The sequence below is a fragment of the Dendrobium catenatum genome, unplaced genomic scaffold (genome assembly GCF_001605985.2).
Source record: "Dendrobium catenatum unplaced genomic scaffold, ASM160598v2 fragScaff_scaffold_1730, whole genome shotgun sequence".
Taxonomy (NCBI): domain Eukaryota; kingdom Viridiplantae; phylum Streptophyta; class Magnoliopsida; order Asparagales; family Orchidaceae; genus Dendrobium; species Dendrobium catenatum.
Genome location: NW_021320192.1, coordinates 132,036 through 140,073, shown reverse-complemented (window position 1 = coordinate 140,073; position 8,038 = coordinate 132,036).

The following is an 8,038-nucleotide window of genomic DNA, read 5'->3' as shown; positions in this document are numbered from 1 at the left end:
GAAAGTTTGAGCACCCATCTTTCTGATGAAAGAGTGCCAATTTTATAAGTCATTGTGTCTTTAAGAAACTCAAAATTAAGACAAAATTAGGATAAAATATTTTGGCCCAAAATTTATCAAAATAATTTATTAACTATAAATATTGTTTCGAATTGAACTCATGCATAAAAATTATTCTTGATTAATTGTCTATATCAGGAGAAAATATATTTTCATAAGATTTGGGAGAAAAAATATAGCTCTAAATTAATAAAAACAAACATAGGTTTTTTTTTTCTTCTTTTTTTTTACCCTAAATAGGGTAAAGTTACCAATCACCATTAGAGAAATTTTCATAATTAGAACAAAAATATCTACTAAATCTTAGCTTTTTCTCTCCCACTTCTCTCCTCTTCACCCTCACTATGCCAAGCAAAAGAATGGAGAGTGGATTGGGTAGTGAGAGTTTTGATAAATTGAAATTAGATATTCTATTTTAAAAAAAAATTAAATACATTGCCTAACACCGTTGCACTCAAATCCTCAACACCCCAATGCTCCACCAGAACATTTTTGAAACCCTAGAGATTGGCACTTACAGTGCTCTTACATAAATTTTCATACATGATGGAAATTTCTTATGAATCATTTACAATTTATTAACAAGTTCTTTAATTCATTGAAAAAATTGAGATGATTGTCACGATCAACCTGGAAGGTCAGTTTAAGACCTAAGTAAAAGAAAATGAGAGGTTTCGAAGACTCCGCCGTGAACCGGCCACCAACCATCATTTTTCTCTTCGGCGGCCTCCTTGTTCTTTCTCCATCTCCATCCTCTAGATTCTTAATCTCCTTCCCGTAACTCTATCATCAAACATCAAAATTTGTTAAAATGAATGAATTGAAGAAGGAGGCTCATAGATAAGATAGTCCGAAGAATAAGAAATATGCCAGCAATGATCATGAACGGCTGATGAGTATCAACTGCGGTTTGTTGGAACGTTGACTGTGGACGCACGCGCAAGAAGATGGAGTTGGCTACTGTGGAGGGAAGACTACACACGGGCTCGAAGAAGAGGGAGTTTGTGGTTAGTTTCACATTGAATGCGGGCGAAGTTAGGGAAAAGGAGGGGCGCGAGATGATATTTGGGGGGGGGGGGGGTGGGGTTGGGAGGATTTTCATAATTAACCTCAATTATAAGATTTTTTCCACCAGGCAGTAGCATGTTTTTATGCTTGTAAGCTATTTGTTTTGATACACTTGGGTTTTTTTTTTCTACCTTCCCCCATAATTTACTAGGTGTTTCTCCAGCTACCCCTTTACCTTATTAAATTTTATCTATAATATGGAATATTTGTTTTACTTTAGTGTCTTGACACATTGGTTATATACTTTCTATCAAGATTACCTGTTTGGCTTCTCTATTTAGAAGTCATAACCTTGATTAAGAGTGATAAGATAAAATAAGAATTACGATGAATGAACTACTCTTATTATAATAAGGTTAGATGATGATCTTGCAATCCACATATGAATAATATGTTTATTTCGTATGATTTAATAAGATTCTACGAAATAGTGAAAATTAAAAAAAGATCCCACAAGAAGTGTCTGATTTGCATATATAATGATGCATTAAAGTAAATCAGAATATATAAGCATTGGTCTCAGGGTTAGCTTAACAATTCTTCTTGAGAGTGGATAAAAGAATAAAAGGAGAGATTTGTGATGAATGATTAATCTTATTAGGAAATTAGGAGGGAATTGCGGGGAGGGCTTGTTTGGGTATTTTTTGTTTATTGTTTGCTTTAAATAGGTATATTTTCCTAGGGTTAGCATCTCCAATGGAACAACAAAACAATTGTTTGTCGTTCTTCCATCGCTCTAACTGAGCGGAAATTCTTACGCCATTTCATCGCAGATGAACAGTGGCCAATATTGGCGGTGCACTGTTCATCTTCGGCATTTGTTGGTCTCTATCGAACTTTGTTCGAAAAAAAAATGTCGAAAGAATAGAACGACGTTATGGGGTAAAATGGAGTTTGATTGAAGATGAATCATACTTTTTTTAGTTTCACGACATTTTGGAGTGAAAAATTAGATTTTCGGTTGGGAGATTCCTTTAGGGTTATCTGATAATTAGTGGTTGTTTTAGTGTTCTTGAAGTTTGGCGTTCTTGGACTCTAGCAACATCTAGAGATTTGGGAGGATAGATCCTCCTTTCGAAATTGAGGATCAACTATATCTTGGTATTTTCCTTCGTAATATTTGATTTTTGCAATAAAACTTATGTTTATGGTTTTCTATTTGGACTTTCGTGGATATTGCTCGATCGTTTTTGTCAAAGATGTTAGTTTTACTTGAGAATTCAAGTATTTCCTAACAGATTCTATGATTTGATTGCAAAGTCCTACTAGAAATTAGAAAATGCATATAGCACATATATTGATCCTCGATGGAAAAACTACTATTATCAATGACATGGCAGTTTGGGTTCTCGTTATGCTAACAATGTCATTCGATGTACGTTTGCTACGATTTCAGGAATTGTCTTCTTATAATCTTTAAATTTGGAATTACAAAACATTTTTAAGCATGAAGCATGCAAAATTGCAATCATCATCATCATAAAAAAATTAAAAAAAAAAAACTATAAAAGTCTATAATTTGATCTCATATATATCAAATTGTTAGTAAAATTCCAAATTTTAAAATAGTAAAAATCTTAATCAGATTTAATAATGGAAAGCAAGTATTTAATAAAAGGCTGAAAGCCAATAAAAGAGAAGTAGAGAAAATAAAGCTGAAATCAAGAAAGTAAAAAATAGAGAAAATAAAGAATAAGCCAGCAGGGGAGAAGATAAGGAATATTCACTTTCCCCGTCTCACCATTGCAAGAAAAGTGCCATTTCTTTCCTAACTTTCTTTTGTTTAGGAATTTCTTTACATTCAAAGATTGATCCATATTTTTTCCACCCATTCAAGATTTGTTCAGGTTGTAGTTTGCCTTCAAATTCACTAATGTCAATTTTAATCCCATGATCCCATTGTTTATTTTGTCTATTTAGATTTCGTGGAGCTTCATTCTTCACTTTCATTGTTTGAGCAATGAAATTATTTACATATTAGGGTAGCTAGAGTATTAGCCATCGTTATCATTTTTTTTGTAGGTTAGCCATTTGTTGCATCATCATGTGTTGCCAGTTTGCTTGATTTATTTTTGATTTCACATTAAAAAAAAAAGAAGACACGAAAACCAAGAACTTTGATACCAATTGATGGGATCCAAAAACTTCTAAACTAAAGGAGAACACTTAACATAAAACAGAACACAACCCAATCCAAATTAAAGTGAACAAAAAAACCAACTAAATCCAAACCATATTCAAAAACTAAAAACAGCTTTAGAAACAACAAAACTTAAATTAAAAGAGAAATACCATCAGAACAACCAACAAGTGTTCACTTCACATGTAACGATAAAATAGGAAAATAAGGTTCTCTAAAGAACATGCAAACCAGATCCACCACAGAAATCCTGATCTAACACCCATTCAACTCCTCCAGCAAATACCAACAAACCGGCCAACAACACCAAACACACTGTAAGAAAAAGGATACAATGGAAGGGTAACTTGTGAGAAAAGAACTAATCTCTCTTCAACTCATTTGTTAATTTCAATTTAATATGATGGTATAATCAATCAATCACTTTTTACTTCAATAAGCCATATCTATCTCTCATATTTATATTTCAAGGGATGGAGAAAGTTTGACTATTAAAATTAGAGATACATACTTTCACATATTTTCATTATATGTGGAGAATATGATGAACAATCGCAAGCATTTCTACCTATAAAATTATTTTTTATAACAATATTAGTTGAGATTAAATCAAGATTCTCATATCTCAATAACTAAAACAGAGCACCCATCTTTCTGATGAAAGAGTGCCAATTTTATAAGTCATGTGTCTTTAAGAAACTCAAATTAAGACAAAATAAGGATAAAATATTTTGGCCAAAATTTTATCAAAATAATTTTATAACTATAAATATTGTTTCGAATTGAACTCATGCATAAAAAATTTATCTTGATTAATTGTCTATATCAGGAGAAAATATATTTTCATCAGATTTGGGAGAAAAAATATAGCTCTAAATTAATAAAAACAAACATAGGTTTTTTTTTTCTTCTTTTTTTTACCCTAAATAGGGTAAAAGTTACCAATCACCATTAGAGAAATTTTCATAATTAGAACAAAAAATATCTACTAAATCTTAGCTTTTTCTCTCCCACTTCTCTCCTCTTCACCTCACTATGCCAAGCAAAGGAATGGAGAGTGGGATTGGGTAGTGAGAGTTTTGATAAATGAAATTAGATATTCTATTTTTAAAAAAATTAAATACATTGCCTAACACCGTTGCACTCAAATCCTCAACACCCCAATGCTCCACCCGAACATTTCAAACCCGAGAGATTGGCACTACAGTGCTCTTACATAAATTTTCATACATGATGGAAATTTCTTATGAATCATTTACAATTTATTAACAAGTCTTTAATCATGCATAAATTGAGATGATTGTAACGATCAACCTGGAAGGTCAGTTATAAGACCAAAGTAAAAGAAAATGAGAGGTTCGAAGAGCTCCGCCGTGAACCGGCCACCAACCATCATTTTTCTCTTCTGCGGCCCTTGTCTTTCTCCATCTCCATCTCTAGATTCTTTAATCTCCTTCCTACTCTATCATCAACATCAAATTTGTAAAATGAACGACGGCTCATAGATAAGATAGTCCGAAGAATAAGAAATATGCCAGCAATGATCATGAACGGCTGATGAGTATCAACTGCGGTTTGTTGGAACGTTGACTGTGGACGCAACGCGCAAGAAGATGGAGTTGGCTACTGTGGAGGGAAGACTACACACGGGCTCGAAGAAGAGGGAGTTTGTGGTTAGTTTCACATTGAATGCGGGCGAAGTTAGGGAAAAGGAGGGGCGCGAGATGATATTTGGGGGGGGGGGCGGGTGGGAGAAGTTTGGGGAGGATTTCATAATTAACCTCAATATAAGATTTTTTCCACCAGCAGTAGCATGTTTTATGCTTGTAAGCTATTTGTTTTGATACACTTGGGTTTTTTTTTTCTACCTTCCCCCATAATTACTAGGTGTTTCTCCAACTACCCCTTTACCTTATTAAATTTTATCTATAATATGGAATATTTGTTTTACTTTAGTGCTTGACACATTGGTTATATACTTCTATCAAGATACCTGTTTGGCTTCTCTATTCAGAAGTCATAACCTTGATTAAGATTTGATAAGATAAAATAAGAAATACGATGAATGAACTACTCTTATATAATAAGGTAGATGATGATCTTGCAATCCACATATGAATAATATGTATTGTCGTATGATTTAATAAGATTCACGAAAGTGAAAATTAAAAAAAGATCCCACAGAAGTGTTTGTTTGCATATATAATGATGCATTAAAGTAAATCAGAATATATAAGCATGGTTTCAGGGTTAGCTTAACAATTCTTCTGAGAGTGGATAAAGAATAAAAGGAGAGATGTGATGAATGATTTATCTTATAAGGAAATAGGAGGAAATTGGGGGAGGGCTGTTTGGGTATTTTTTGTTTATTGTTTGCTTTAAATAGGTAATTTTCCTAGGGTTAGGCATCTTCAATGGAACGACAAACAATTGTTTGTCGTTCTTCCATTGCTCTAACCGAGCGGAAATTCTTACGCCATTTCATCGCAGATGAATAGTGGCCAATATTGGCGGTGCACTGTTCATCTTTGGCATTTGTTGGTCTCTATCGAACTTGCTGAAAAAATGTGCGAAAGAATAGAACGACCGTTATGGGGTAAAATGGAGTTTGATTGAAGATGAATCATGGCATTTTTTAGTTTCACGACATTTTGGAGTGAAAAATGAGATTTTCGGTTGGAGATGCCTTTAGGGTTATCTGATAATTAGTAGTTGTTTTAGTGTTCTTGGAGTTTGGCATCTTGGACTCTAGCGACATCTAGAGATTGGGAGAGATAGATCCTCCTTTCGAATTGAGGATCAACTATATCTTGGTATTTTCCTTCCGTAATATTTGATTTTTGCAATAAAGTTTCTGTTTTATGGTTTTCTATTGGACTTTCGTGGATATTGCTCGTCGTTTTTGTCAAGATTGTTAGGTTTTACTTGAGATATTCAAGTATTTCCTAACAGATTCTATGATTTGGATTGCAAGTCCTACTAAATTAGAAAATGCATATAGCACATATATTGATCCTCGATGGAAAACTACTATTATCAATGAGATGGCATTTTGGGTTCTCGATTTTGCTAACAATGTCATTCATGTACGTTTGCTACGATTTTCAGGAAATTGTCTTCTTAATAATCTTTAAATTTGGAATTACAAAACATTTTAAGCATGAAGCATGCAAAATTGCAATCATCATCATCATAAATTTTTTTTAAAAAAAACTATAAAAGTCTATAATTTGATCTCATATATATCAAATTTGTAGTAAAATTCCAAATTTTAAAATAGTAAAATCTTAATTAGATTTAATAATGGAAAGCAAGTATTTAATAAAGCTGAAAGCAATAAAAGAGAAGTAGAGAAAATAAAGCTGAAATCAAGAAAGTAAAAATAGAGAAAATAAAGAATAAGCCAGTAGGGAGAAGATAAGGAATATTCACTTTCCCCGTCTCACCATTGCAAGAAAAGTGCCTTTCTTTCCTAACTTTCTTGTTTTTAGGAATTTCTTTACATTCAAAGATTGATCCATTTTTTCCACCCATTCAAGATTGTTCAGGTTGTAGTTTGCCTTCAAATTCACTAATGTCAATTTTAATCCCATGATCCCATTGTTTATTTTGTCTATTTAGATTTCGTGGAGCTTCATCTTCACTTTCATTGTTTTGAGCATGAACATTGTTTACATTTAGGGTAGCTAGAGTATTAGCCATCGTTATCATTTGTTTTTGTAGGTTAGCCATTTGTTGCATCATCATGTGTTGCCAATTTGCTTGATTATTTTGATTTCACATTAAAAAAAAAAAAAGAAGACACGAAAACCAAGAACTTTGATACCAAATTGATGGGATCCAAAACTTCTAAACTAAAGGAGAACACTTAACGTAAACAGAACACAACCCAATCCAAATTAAAGTGAACAAAAAACCAACTAAATCCAACCATATTCAAAATCTAAAACAGCTTTAGGAAACAACAAAACTTAAATTAAAGAGAAATACCATCAGAACAACCAACAAGTGTTCACTTCACATGTAACGATAAAATAGGAAAATAAGGTTCTCTAAAGAACATGCAAACCAGAGGTCCACCACAGAAATCCTGATCCAACACCCGTCGCAACTCTTCCTGCAAATACTAACAAACCGGCCAACAACACCAAACACACTTGTAGAAAAAGGATATAATCGAAGGGTAACTTGTGGAGAAAAGAACTATGTAGAAGACTTAGAAGAAGAAATAAGTAGAGAAGAAGCTCTAAGCTTTGGAAGAAACCCTCATGTTTTGGAGACAAAATAAGATTCAACCACACCCTAGAACAGCACCCACTAGCCCTTATAAATAGGGAAAGGAAAGCAAAAACCTCATAAACCAGCCGCCCAAATCAGCCAACCAACATAGAGGGAATAAGCCCAGAAAAAAGGCACAACTAGCTCAAGAACTGAATGGACAAGCAGCCCAACAACCAGCCAAAATTGGAACAGCAAAGAAACCCAATAGAAAACAAGGAAAAGGCACAGCCAGCCCAGGAACTCAAGCATCCAGCAGCTGAACAACTACCAAGGAGGCACGACCAGCCAAAATAAACCCACAGTTGAGAACTCCAAACACCAAAACAACAAAGGGATAATGGGCCAAGCCCAATAAGAGACAAAACAGCCCAAAGATAAATACCCAAAGAACCAAAGAAAGCTAGCAAACCAAAGGATTGACATGACTTAAGAGCACCAAAACTACTCATGATCATTGGTTTCCATCCATCATTGGGTAAATAAAATAAA